The sequence below is a fragment of the Petaurus breviceps genome, unplaced genomic scaffold, assembly GCF_028583685.1.
Source record: "Petaurus breviceps papuanus isolate PSGF00001 unplaced genomic scaffold, PetGlider_PUasm1.0 64, whole genome shotgun sequence".
NCBI lineage: Eukaryota > Metazoa > Chordata > Mammalia > Diprotodontia > Petauridae > Petaurus > Petaurus breviceps.
In genome coordinates this window covers 5,457,838-5,471,611 of record NW_027186428.1, presented here as the reverse complement: position 1 = coordinate 5,471,611, position 13,774 = coordinate 5,457,838, and the positions used below count along the sequence as shown (strand labels likewise).

At 36.6% G+C, this 13,774-nt stretch overlaps 1 pseudogene; it reads left to right on the top strand.

Moving 5' to 3' along the window:
- The first annotated feature begins 5,891 nt into the window (after positions 1 to 5,891).
- Positions 5,892 to 6,164, top strand: LOC138173671 (large ribosomal subunit protein eL38 pseudogene; annotated as a pseudogene).
- The last annotated feature ends 7,610 nt before the right edge of the window (positions 6,165 to 13,774 follow it).

Genomic DNA, 13,774 nt, shown 5'->3' with positions numbered 1-13,774 from the left:
GCTCGGTGATCTTGGGCGAGGCACTTCACCTCTGTCTGCCTGCCTCAGTTTCCTCATGTGTAAAATGAAGATAATAAATAACAGCACCTACCTCCCAGGGTTGTTGTGAGGACATAAAATGCTAGCTACCATTTTTCAACAATTTGTTCAACATTTTAAATATTTAATAATCAAGAAATTGTATGTATATACAAGTCAAGCATGAGTTTCTTGACTGCAAATCCAGAAAAATTGCAAAGGAGATAATATAACATGATAAGAATTATAAGAAACAGTATAATTCTAAAAAAGAAAAAGTTACGATTTATATTGGATCGTGGATATAAAGGTCCAAAATAGCACATGTATAGCATGAAGATTCCCAACTCTAAGCCATAGAGATTTTTTCTAGGAAGGTCCCGCAGGGGGGAAACCACTCCATGGCTGGAGGTGCCTTGCACATAGTAGGTGCTTAATAAATGGTTATTAAATTAAATGGAATTTTTTTTAGGACTCACTGAGTTAGAAAAAGACTCAGAGAATGTCTCTGTTGCCATCCTAAACTAGTATACACAAGGGAGTGCAAATCTAAGAAATGGAATTGAACTGAATTCCCTGAGCAACTACTGGACTCTGCAACAGACTTGTATGAGATGTGGTCCCTACCCTCAGAGAGCTTACAGTTTAGAAGAGGAGAGAAAAGCAACACAACCCAATGGAAAGACTGCTAGAATTTGAGTCAGATGATGTAGAATTAAATCAAAGCCCTGCCATTTCTTTCTGGTGAGATCTTGGGCAAATAATTTAAACTTTCTGGACCTCAGTTTCCTCATTTGTAAGTGAAATAATCTTTATAAATCCCAGCTATGAATCTATGATCCTACAGTCTTTCAAATGTATACACAGTGAAGATATGAGGCAGAATATATTGGAGACTGTGAAAAAATTATACACAAAGTGCTTTAGGAATTCAGAGCAAGGAGGGATCACTTCTGATTGGGGTAGGGATATCAGAAGTGGCTTATATCACTGGAGCCTTGTACATTTCCTATTTTTTCCCCTCCACTCCTTCCTCCTATAGAGGAGACCTTGAAGGATGAATAGACTTTTGATAGGTGGAGATATATAGAGATTTTTTTTTTTGAGAGGTAGGAGGCATGAGCCAAGGAAAAAGACAGGAATACAGGGTACTCCACATGGTTTGTGAGGAGTCTGAGTTGTATGAGAAGACATTCATAAGAATTCAAGTCAAAAGCCAAAAATGATGGAGGCAGGAAAAGAATATTTCAGTTTTAATTTGTGAAGTGAATATTTCCCAGAGGACTTCCTAGGGATTGGACTCAGCTGAAAAGTCCTTGTCCATCCCACCTACTTTATCTCTGGGTTATGTACCCAGCAAATCTAGAACAGCATCTGGCAGTAGTCAAATTATGTGCTTCTAATGGGTACCTTTTTACTTTTGATTCTCCCTATGGAGTTAGAGGTCTGAGGACATTTTTCAGATCTGCTGGGAGACATTTTCCTTCAAGTCTGGCTCCTTAGTTGTCCTGCTGAGCTTGTGTTTGATGGAAAGGACGATCTGTCTTCACAGAAAAGACTCTTAGAATAATAGGTACAACTCTGATCTCAACATTTTAAGGAGGCTATTGATAAGCATATACAAGGAAAGGCTCAACCAGGATATTGAAGGGACTGGAGATTAGGTCATAATCAGAATTGAGTGAAGGAAATTGGAATGTTTAGCTTGGAGAAAGGAAGACCAAAGACTTCCTGCTCTCTAAAGGTCTTTAAAGTGGATTCTGAATGGTTACTTGTCAGGAATGCTGCAGAAAGGATTTCTGCTATATCTGAGGGTTAGTCTAGATGCTCTAGAGTTCTCTTCTGAGATTCTTAAGTTTGATGCTTTTAAATGCTTAGTGTTCTTTAAATATTGGAAGTGCTATCTTAAGGCAGCATGGTAGTTACATTTTTTATTTATTTCATTAAATATTTCCCAATTACATTAAATTTTTTTAGTGTTCATTTTAAAGAATTTTTAGTTCAAAATTCTTCCCTTCCCCCCAGCCTTTGAGAAGGCAAGTAATATATTGATTATACATATAAAGTCATGAAAAAATATTTCCACATTAGCCATGTTGCAAAAGAAAGCATGCGCATGCACACACACACACACACACACACACACACACACACAACCTCCCAAGAAAAACAAAGAAAGTGAAAAAAGTAAGCAGCATGGCTTAGTGAAAAGGACACTGACAAGGAGGGCAGAAGAAATGATTCTCAGTCCCAGATTTTCTTTGTCAAAGATTTTTCCTCAGTTTACTCATCTATTTGGATATTTCAAACTAGGTGACCACTAAAATACCTTCCATCTCTAACATTCTGTGTTCTTATGGATGCTTCCAGTTCTGACATTCTTTGTTCTATAATTATGAGACATGACAGGCTATGTTTTAATAATAAGAGTAGTAGCTATCATTTACATAGCCCTTTATGATTACAAAGTGCTTGACGTATGTGATCTTCTTTGATTTGTGTGACAACTCTATGAGATAGGTGTCATTTTTTCCTCATCTTATAAATGACAACTGAAGCAGACAAAGTGACTTGCCTAGGACTACACAACTGGCAAGTGTTTGAGACTGGATTTGAATTCAGGTCTAACACCCTCTATCCTCTACACTACCTAGCTGCCTATATTCTATGATTCTGGCCCTGAAATTCTGTGTTCTGTTATTCTTATAGATCCCTTGAGCTCTGGTAGTCTATGCTCTAGTATTCTAAAGTATAGATCTTGGGAAACTGATTCCATCACATTTCATTTGCTCTTTACAAAAGGGGCAGTTGCACAGATGTGCTTCCTACCCTTGCTCTACTTTAGTCAAATCTGTTAAACTATAATAGCCTGCATGCATTCACAGTGTCTGCTTTGTGGTTTTTGTGACCTTCCTTGTGTATAAGGATATGGCTATTTCTTAGAACTTTATGACTGTAAATGCCATCAATGAATGATTTGGTATCATTTGCTATTTTATATGCACACAACACATTCATACATAACTATATTAACAGTCAAGAACTTTCTCCCTTTATTAGAATCTTTGTGTATTAAAAGTTTATCATAAGGGGTGGAGACAAAAAGTCAGATTAGGGACAGTCACCTAGTTGAATTTTCCCAACATTCCCTTCCAAACAACTATGAAATAATGCCTCAAATCAAAATTTGGAGTGGTAGAGTCAACAAAAAATTGGGGTAAGAAATTTTTCTGACCTAAAAAACTTAAGAGGTAGGGAGAAGAAGTCTGTGACTTTGGGGTGGAATCTGTCCAGAGTTCACATATGCAGCAGTAGCAGTAGCAACAGCAACAGCAACAGCAGCAGCAGCTTTGGGAGCTCTCAGCCCAGAGACAGTAAGGGGGTTGGACAACTTGTCAGAAAGAGATTACAAGGGACTCTTTGCTGGCACTGCATATAGCTGGTACTAGTTGGCAACTGCAACTCCATTGCCCATACATAGTTCTGGATCACAGTTCCAGGTAGAGAAGAACATCATTGGTCAGTCACAAGGGAGAAGGGACCCTGGGTATAGTCTTAAGGCAAAAAGGAGTATTACTCCTCCCTCCAGGGGACCAGGAGACCAGAGCACAGACCAAGAGAAGTTACAATACCTCTCCTAGGATCACAACACCTTGAAAGTATCAAAAATTTGCAGGTCCCCAGCACTAGCTCTGAAAACAGCAGCATAAAAAGCCCGAAGCTTAGAACAGTGCCTCACCATTCTCAGGTGAGCAGAACCCAACTTTAACATAAAATTCAAAGTGAAAAAAAAAATAGACTGGAAAAATGAACAAACAACAATGAAAGAATTTTATTGTAAGAAGTTACTATAGTGGCAGGGAAGACCAAGGCATAAACTCAGAAAAAAGACAACATAAAGCTACCAAAAAACCTTCAAAAATGCTAATTAGTTCCAACCTCAACAAGGATTGCCGGAAGAGTTAAAGAAAGATAAGAGTGGTAGAGGAAAAAATGGGAAAAGAAATGAGAGTTATGCAAGAAAATTATGAAAAAAGAATTAGCAGCTTGGTAAAAGAGGCACAAAAAATGCTGAAGAAAATAACACCTTAAAAACCAGAATTGGCCTAATGGTAAAGGAGGCACAAAAATTCACTGAAGGAAAGAACTTAAAAATTAGAATTGTGCAAGTGGAAGCTAATGACTCCATAATACATCAGGAAACAATAAAACAAAGTCAAAAGATAAAAAATTGAAGAATATGTGAAATTCTTTATGAAAAAAACAGCTGACCTGGAAAATAGATCGAGGAGAGATAATTTAAAAATTTTTGAACTACCTGAAAGCCATGATCAAAGAAAGAGCATAATTATATTTCAAGAAATTATTAAGGAAAATTGCCCCAATATCTTAGATCCAGTGGGTAAAATAGAAATTAGAAGAATCCACAGATCACCTCCTGAAAGAGATTCCAAATGAAAACTCCCAGAAATATTCTAGTCACATTCCAGAGTTCCTGGGTGAAAGAGAAAAATAATTCAAATATCATGGAGCCACAATCAGAATCACACAAGATTTAGCAGCTCCTATGGTAAAGGAATAGAAGGCTTAGAATATAATATTCTGGAAAGCAAAGAAGCTAGGATTACAACCAAAAATAACCAACCCAGCAAAACTGAGTCTTCAAGGGAAAGATGGAAATTTAATGAAATAGATAATTTCAAATATTCCTGATGCAAAGACCAGAGCTGAAAAGAAAATTTGACTTTCAAACAGAAGAGTCAAGAAAAGCATAAAATGGTAAACATGAAAGAGTGATTATAAGGGACTTACTAAAATTAAACTATTTCTATTCCTACATTGGAAGAGGATACATGTAATTCTTAAGAACTTTATCATTATTAAAGAAGGGGTGAGAAAGAGGGATGAACTGGGAGAAGGGGGAAGGGATAGGTAGAGTGGGGAAAATTTCCTCACATGAAAGAAGAACACAGAGAACTTCTACAGTGGGGGGGGGGGGGGGGGGGGGGGGGGGAGGAGACAGGAAGTTGGCAGGCAATGTTTGAATCTCAATGTTTCAAAGAGGGAAGAGTATATACTCACTCAGTTGCATATGGAAATGTCCCCTTGAACACTGTGGACTCCCAATCACTTTAGTGCTCTGTCCCAGAGAGTTCTAGGGGGCTGGAAGTCTATAGAATTATGACTTGACATGCTCCAGAAGACTTTAAGATTGACTTCAGTGGTCTATGATAGTCTGAAGCCTGCCAGTACTATGATAACAGATATACAAGGAGAGGCAAAAGTCAGTGACAGGAATCCAAGTAATTGAGGTCAGGACCATTATCCCATCCAAAAATAGAAGGGTGGGTAAAGCCTGATTCTGGCACAGAATCTCAAATCAGGAAATGAGACTAGAGATATGAATACACAAAGGAAGATGTAGAATATTATGACAAAAGTATTATTGATCAAAACATTTTCAAGAGGCTGAAAGTAGAAGATGAAAGTAATTATGCCAAAACTATAAGCAAAACGTTAGAGAACAAAATGACTTTATTACAAGGGCTACAAGAATATTTGGGAAAAATGAAGTAATGTTAAAAATGAAATTAGATAACTGGAAGACATAATTTAAAACTTTATTGAAGTAATGAGCTTACTGAAAACTAGAATGGAGCAAATAGAACTCAATGACTATGAGACAAAAAAGAAATATTAGAAAATAAAAAGAACTGACATGGAGAAGAGGCCGAGAGCTAAACACAACCAAACAAAATACTTGAATATATTTTAAGAAATCATAAGTGACCTTTTCCGTCTTCCTCGGCTCCTTGGCAATTGCACAACCTCTCAAGCCACACGCTGCCCCTCCTCCCACCACTGCTGCCACCATGCCCTGAAAATTTGAGGAAATAAAAGACTTCTTGCTCACAGCCAGGAGAAAAGGTGCCAAATCTGTCAAGATCAAGAAAAACAAGGACAATGTGAAGTTTAAGGTTTGCTGCAGCAGGTACCTGTACACATTGGTGATCACAGACAAAGAGAAGGCAGAGAAAATTAAACAGTCCCTGCCTCCTGGTTTGGCTGTGAAGGAGCTGAAGTGAAAGAATCATTCATTGTTATACCTATATTAAAATGTAGAAGAAAAAAAGAAATCATAAATGAAAAATGTTCAGATCTATTAGAGCTAGAGTGCGAAGTAAAAATAAAAAGAATCCTCTGATCACTTCCTGAAAAAAAAAAAACCAAACAAACCATGAAATGAAAGCTTCCAGAAATGTTATAGCCAGAGCTATGATCAGAGGTTCCAGATCAAAGAACAAAAGAACTACAAAACAACCAAAATGAAACAGTTCAAATGCTAAGCAACCAGTTAAGATAGCACAACATTTGGCAGCTGTTACTATAAAGGAGAGGAAATAATAGAATAAGATACTCCAAAAGGCAAAAGATAAAGTCTTATAAAGAAGAATAACTTATCTTAAAAGACTGAGCAAAAGATATAGGGGGAAAGTGGATTTTTATCAGAATAGAAGATCTTTAAGTATTTCTTATGGAAGGACTAGAGTTGAAATTTTTTTGAAATTCAATCACAGGAATCAAGAAAAACTTAAAAAGGCAAATGCATTTTAGTAATTGGAAGGTTCTAAATGATGAAAATGCTTACATCCTAATAGAAGAGAAGAAACAAATGTCCCCTCAGAACTTAAATATCTTCAATAATCACAAAAGGAATTAAATAAAAAGCAGAGGACCTGGATATGAGATTTTTTGGGTCTTTTTTGGATGGGCTTTACAAAGTAATGAAAGGAAGGGAAAAAGAACAACCTAGAAAAGAATGAAGAAGGAGGTGGAACTTAAATGTAATTCTCATAATTCAAGTTGCAAAAATAAAAATATGTAAACATGGAAGAAGGAATAGCGGAAGTAGACATTATGTGAGCCTCACTCTTGTCTGAATTTTAAAAAGGAGAGTTGAATACACACACACAAAGAATTTTGCGTAGAAACATATTAAACTTTACAAAGAAGTAGGGGGAGATAGGGAGGAGGGAAGAAGTTTTTAAGAGAGAGGATAAGATTGGGGAGGAAGTAGTTACAAGCAAAATCAACCTCAGATTCTGAGAGTGGATCATTAAGGGAGGATTAAAAGGAATTAAAGAGTACAAAAACCAATGACTGAGGCCTAGACTAGGGGAAGAATGGGACTGAAGGGACTGAAGTGTAAAAACAGTTAACTTCAATTGAAATCACTTGTATTGATTGTGTTCCTTTTTCCCTCTCACTTTCTTCTTCTTCTTCTTCTTCTTCTTCTTTGCTTTTTGGAGGGGGGGAGGGCAGGGAAATTGGGGTTAACTGACTTACCCAAGGTCACACAGCTAGCAAATGTCAAGTATCTGAGGCTGGATTTGCTCTATTCACTGCATCACCTAGCTGCACCCCTTCCCCCCCCCATACCTTCTTTGTAGAGAGCAGGACAGGGGATGAGAAAAGAGTGAGAAGTATGAGGATATACTGAAGGAAAATGAATATTTATATCTGTGAATGTACAGTAGATTCATGCCTTTAACTTTCATGGCTTCAAACATTCACACAATTTTATTAGTAAACTCATTTTCATTTTTCTGTTGGCAACTGTGCACATTCATGGCTATGCACAGTAAGAAGAGGTGGGATGCATGCAAGTTTGTGGAGCAGTTGATATTCTACTAGGTGCTTCACTGCTCTCATTCACCCTACTGTTGGAGAGCGAAAAGTTCTCTGTGCATTTGTTGCATATTTTCATTGTTTGCCTTTAAAATTCAAGTTTCATGTTGCAATTATGTCCCCAAAGTGTAGCGAAAGTCCTTTGGGCCTAAGCCCAAGTGTGCAAAGTCAGCGATACAGCTTAGTGAGAAAATAAAGATGTTAGATAAACTTCATGTTGGGATGTCTACAACCACTAGACCCTTAAGGATCTCAAATGGGGCACAAAACAGACCCTGCTGATGGATTATTTCAAGTTGGTATGTCCTTTACGATCTCTAATATCATCCACCAGCCATGAAGGACAGAGCACTGGAAGTGAAATCAGTCTTGGTATCTCCCCAAAGCAGTAATTGAAGTCCCAGCAACCTCTTCCTTGATTTTCAGAGAGTAACAAAGCTAGGTAGAGAGGTTTACAGTAGTACAGTATATATTACAAAGCCCTCACACTATCATCTGACACAGTGGAAGGTAGGATTCAGGTTGAAAAATGTTTTAGTTTTAAGAACTGTATTTGCTGTACAGTATTTATGTACTATTGATTTCATTTGAGGTTTGATTGATTTCATGAAAAGTGAATTTTGTCTGAAATCAATGTTTTTTAAAATTGAGCTATTAATACAAAAGATCATAGAATTCTAGGGAATTACTAGTGAGAAAAATGTTTTGCATATTACCAATCATAATACCAATGCATAAAGGGGTTATTTTATAGTTACCCTGTTAGGAAAAGTGCATATTGTCAGAATGAGTTTTGTTAGAAAGAATTATATGCAGAAAAGTGTATTTTCATCGATCTCTAGTGAAAGATTGCAGTTTTGGTGGTCAAGAAACCTAACCCCTTATTTCTCATAGGTTCAATGTATCAACATTCACATTTTTAACTTTCGCACTGTTTTCTAGGAACATTACCCCTGTGAAAGTTGAGAATTGATTGTACCTGAAATGAACTTCCTCATAAAACAGGAGACAGAGTGGGTTATAAAGGATCCAAAAATATGTTGTCTATGTAACGTGTGCCTGAAAAACTACTTGTATAAAGCTATCCTCAACATTGAGCCTGACTGTGTAAGGGACAGATTTGGTGAGAGCTTGAGAAAAGAGAGATCCTGTTTTTCTGGTTTCTGGCTTTAAGAGAGATGATATATGGTTCCAAACTGTCTTCAGGACTCTGAAGGCAGAGAAAGACCATAAGAAAACGTTGACATGTAGAGTAGGTGGCATATCTATTAAGTCCTTATCCCCAGCTTGCTACTTTGGAAAATTTTCCCTTGGGTGAAATCTAAGACCTTGCCTTTTGGTTGAGCTGAGTTACTTCAGTCCATTTTTTAATGATTCAGTTTAGGGTACTGACTTATTTAATTCATTTAATTTTTTATTTATTTTCTCAATTTCATGTAAACAAAAAAATTAACATTTGCTTTTTAAAAATTTTGAGTTCCAAATTCTCTTCCTCACTCCTTCCTCTCCACCCCTCATTGAGAAGGCAAGAATTTGATATACATGTGCAGTAATGAAAAACATTTCCATATTAACCATATTGCAAAAGAAAATACCTGCCAAAAAAACAAAAATAATAAAGGATAATAAACAAAGTTTTAAAAAAAAGTATTCTTCAATCTGCTTTCAGACTCCATCAGTTCTTTCTCTGGAGTTGGATAACATTTTTCATCATGAGTTCTTTGAAACTGTCTTGGATCGGCCAGGTGGCTCAGTGAGTAAGAGCACCAGCTCCAGTGTCGGGATGACCTGGATCAAAACCGGCCTCAGATACTCAGCACCACACCCAGAAACAACTGGCCGTGTAATCTTGAGCAAGTTATTCAACCCCGATTGCTTATTAAAAAAAAAAAAAGAAATTGTCTTGGATCATTGTATTGCTGAGAATAGCTAAACGATTCACAGATGATCAGATTACAATGTTGCTTTTACTGTGTACAATGTTCTCTTGGTTCTGCTCATTTGACTTTGCATCAGTTAATGTAAATCTTTGAGGGAAATTATTTTCCTATTATAGTAATAGCCAATTATTAAACTGGGAACTAGGCTTTTAAAAATTTTTTTCCTCATTCAAGGACTGGCCTCTGTAGGCCAATCAGCCAGTGTCTGAAGGACAGGGCTGATAGATGAGATTTCTCTAATCCTTGGATGTGTTTCTCTATCTTTGGCAGAATCCCACCCACCTAGGAGACCTTACTTCTGTTTAGAGTGTAAAAAATACTATCTAACTTAATACAAAAACTAGCCATGTGACCTTGGGCAAGTCACTTAACCCTAAATGCCCTCCAAAAAAGCAAAAAAAAAAAAAACAACCCAAAACCAAAACAACAAAATAAAGTTGCCAAAAATACTAATTTAGGTGAATTTCTGCCCCAAAGCAATCATGCCCTAGTACTCCTCCACTGAAGTTTAGAGAGACTTAGCTCATGAAGGTGAAAGCCAACCAGAGTGGTGGAGATGGATTTCTTTGTCCAGATTCCTGGAGGTGTATGAGTCTCATAGTCAAGCCATGTTCTCAACAGGAGGAGCTGAAGACTTTCATCTCATGCCCTCATTAATTATTCACCAATCAGGGTTGACTTTCACCTGTCAGAGGCACCACATTGCATAATTTAGGCTTCTAATCTCTTCATGTCTTTGTCTTTGGCAGAAACCACTGAATACAATTCATTGATTATTGGTGAGCCTAATTAATAAATTGATTATAATTACCCAGAAGCTCTTGTGTCTTGGATTTTTCATTTGTCACATATTACCAGGTTTTTTTCTCATCTTAAAAAATATATTTTGCAGGAGTGGTTAGGTGGTGCAATGAATTAGAGCATGGGCCCTGAACTCAGGAGGATCTGAATGCAAATTTGGCCTCAGACACTTAACACTTACTTGTTATGTGATCTTGGGCAAGTCACTTAACCCAAATTGCCCTACCTTCCCCCCTCCAAAAAAGCTATATATATTTGCTTTAATCAGCCGAGAGCAGCCTTCTGACCACCTTCCCCCCCTCAACCCCAAAAAACAAAACCCATCACAAACATTTATAATCAATCAAAACAAATTTCCACATTGGTCGTGTTCAGAAAAAAATATTTGTTTCATTCTGTATTCTGAGTTCTTCACTTCTCTATCAGGGGGTGCATAACATGTTTCATTATTAGTCCTCTAAATTCCTGGTTGGTCATTACATTGATAAGATTTCAGCACGATAGTATTCCCATTCATATAACAGAACTTGTTTATTCACTCCCCAATTGATGAGTATCCCCTCAGATTTCCATTCTTTGCCACCTCAGAAAAAGCTATAAATACTTTTGCATAGCTTTTAAGTTTACTTGCTTGGACCTAATCTCTCCCTTAATCTATTTTCCCTCTAATTTCTCTTCCCCTTCTTTTCCTGTCTTATTGTCTCATTGAGTGAAATATATTTCTGAACTCAACTCTGTGTGTGTGTTCTTCCTTTTTTTGATAAGTTCAGATGAGAGTGAGGTTCAAGTGTCAATTGCTCCCACCCTCACCATATTTATTTGTATAGATGTCTATGTGTGCACCCTGATAATGTGAGATAATTTTCTCTAGTCTTCCTTTGTCTTCCCCTCCTCCTTCCAACTCCTTTTTCTCTTTCCATTTTTTTTAATATCACCAAGATAAAACCTGACCACTCCCATTCTTTATGTAATTGGACTCTGTCTATGAATCCTGATGTCAGTTTTTTTTAAAAGCATTCTACTCATCATTTCTTATAGTACAATAGTATTCCATCACAATCACATACCATAACTTGTTCAGCCATTCCTAACTGATGGAAATTCCCTCAATTTCTAATTCTTTGCCACCACAAGAGCTGCTATAATATTTTTGTGCATATATATCCTTTTCCTTTTCTTTTAATCTCTTTGGGATACAGACCTAGTAGTGGTATTACAAAATAAAAGGGTTCACATAGTTTTATAATCCTTTGTATTTCCAAATTGTTCTCCAGAATGGTTGGATCAGTTCACAACTCTGCCAACAATGCATTAGTGTCCCTATTTTTCCATATCTCCTTCAACATTTATAATTTTCCTTTTTTGTTATATTAGCCAATCTGATAGGTGTGAGATGGTACTTCTGAGTTTTAATTTACTTTTTCTTATAACTATAGATAGCCTTGATTTCTTTTTCTGAAAATTGCCTTTTTTTGTGCTTTGACCATTTATCAATCAGAGAATAACTCATATTCTTACAAATTTGATTCAGCTCTCTATATGCTTGAGGAATGAAACCTTTACCAGAAAAATTTGCAGTAAACAATTTCTCCTAGTTTTCTGCTTTCCAGTTATCTCACTCTTAATGAGAAAACCTATTTACTCTGCTTATTCTCGGGTATACATTCTTCAATGTATACTTTCTCTGATTTCTATTTTTGTATCTGCTTGGATAAAAGGGTTTATTCACTATTTGCTATGTATGTTCATTGTAGAATTGGCATTTAGTGGAAAGGGAGTTGAACCTTGGCTATATAGCTTGGAATATTCCTTCCCCATTAAGGGATAGTGATCAAGAATGCAGCTTGAACCTATCAGTTATATCCCCTAGACTAACAATATTTAAGAGAACAAATAGATACTCCTTTTGAGGAGCAGAGTGGCTAATTTCTCACCCCAACCTTCTTCCTTTCCTCCTAGCAGGAATCAAAATTTCCCTTGGAGGATGAAAGGAGGAGAATCTAGAGATATCCATTCTTTCCTTCTTTTGAGCTACATCTGGACAGACCTATGTGGATGCACATAATCTACATGGGTACCACAACACAGTGCACTACCACATTTATAAGAAACGCACTTTTTTTTAAGCAATTGGGGTTAAGCAACTTGCTCAAGGTTACACGGCCAGTTATTTCTGGGTGTGGTGCTAAGTATCTGAGCCCAGATTTGATCCCCAGGTCATCCCGACACTGGAGCCGGTGCTCTTACTCACTGAGCCACCTGGCCGCCCCTAGAAACACACTTTTAATGTGAAGATTCACTCAGAGTTAAAATGAGGGACAAGAGTAGAATTTATTATGCTTTAGGAGAGCTCAAAAAAGCAGGGAAAACAATAATGAACTAAGACAAAGCATCAGTAAAAATAAGCATGGTTAAGTGATAAACAGGGAAACTACATTATTCTTAAAGGCACCACAGACAACAAAATAATATGAATACTTAATATATATTTACAAAATAGCATAACATCGAAGTTGTTAAGGGAAAGCTTTATTGGACTGCAAAGAGAAACAGACAACAAAACTACAATTATGTTCAGAAGCAAATGAGCCTAGTAGCACAGTGTTCAATAAACCCAAAACTCCCAACAAACCAGGGTAAGAATTACACTATTTAATAAAAATTTATGGAAAAACTGTAATCTGGTCTAGTAGCAATTAGACTTAGCCTAACATCTCATACCATATCCCCCCCCCAAAATCTCCAAATGGATACTAGATATAAAAGATCATATCATAAATAAATAAAAGGAAAAAGGAAGAAGATAGATTTTACAACTAGGGGTAGAGAAAGATTTCTTGATCAATTAAAGGTTAGAGAGGATCATGGGATAAGATGGGAAATTTTGACTACACGAAATTAAAAAATGCTTTTGCATTAACAATCACTGGAGTTAAAATTAGAAAGGAAAATAAGTATTAATTGAAAAATCTTTGCAGCAATTTTTTCATGATAAAGGTCTGATATCAAAGATACATAGGTAACTGATTCAAATATATAAAAAGAGGAGTCATTCTCCAATGGATAAATGGTTAAGGGATTTAAACAGTCATTTCCCAAGAAATGAAAGATATTAACACACATAAGAAAAAATGCTCCAAATGACTATTAATGAAATAAATACAATTTAAATCAATCTTGATTTTACAACTCACACCCACCCAAAGATGACATAAAAGGAAAATGACAACTGTTAGAAGGGATGGCACAGTGGATAGAGCACTGGGTCTGGAGTCAGGAACACCTGAGTTCAAATGCAGCCTCAGACAGTTACTAGTTGTGTGACC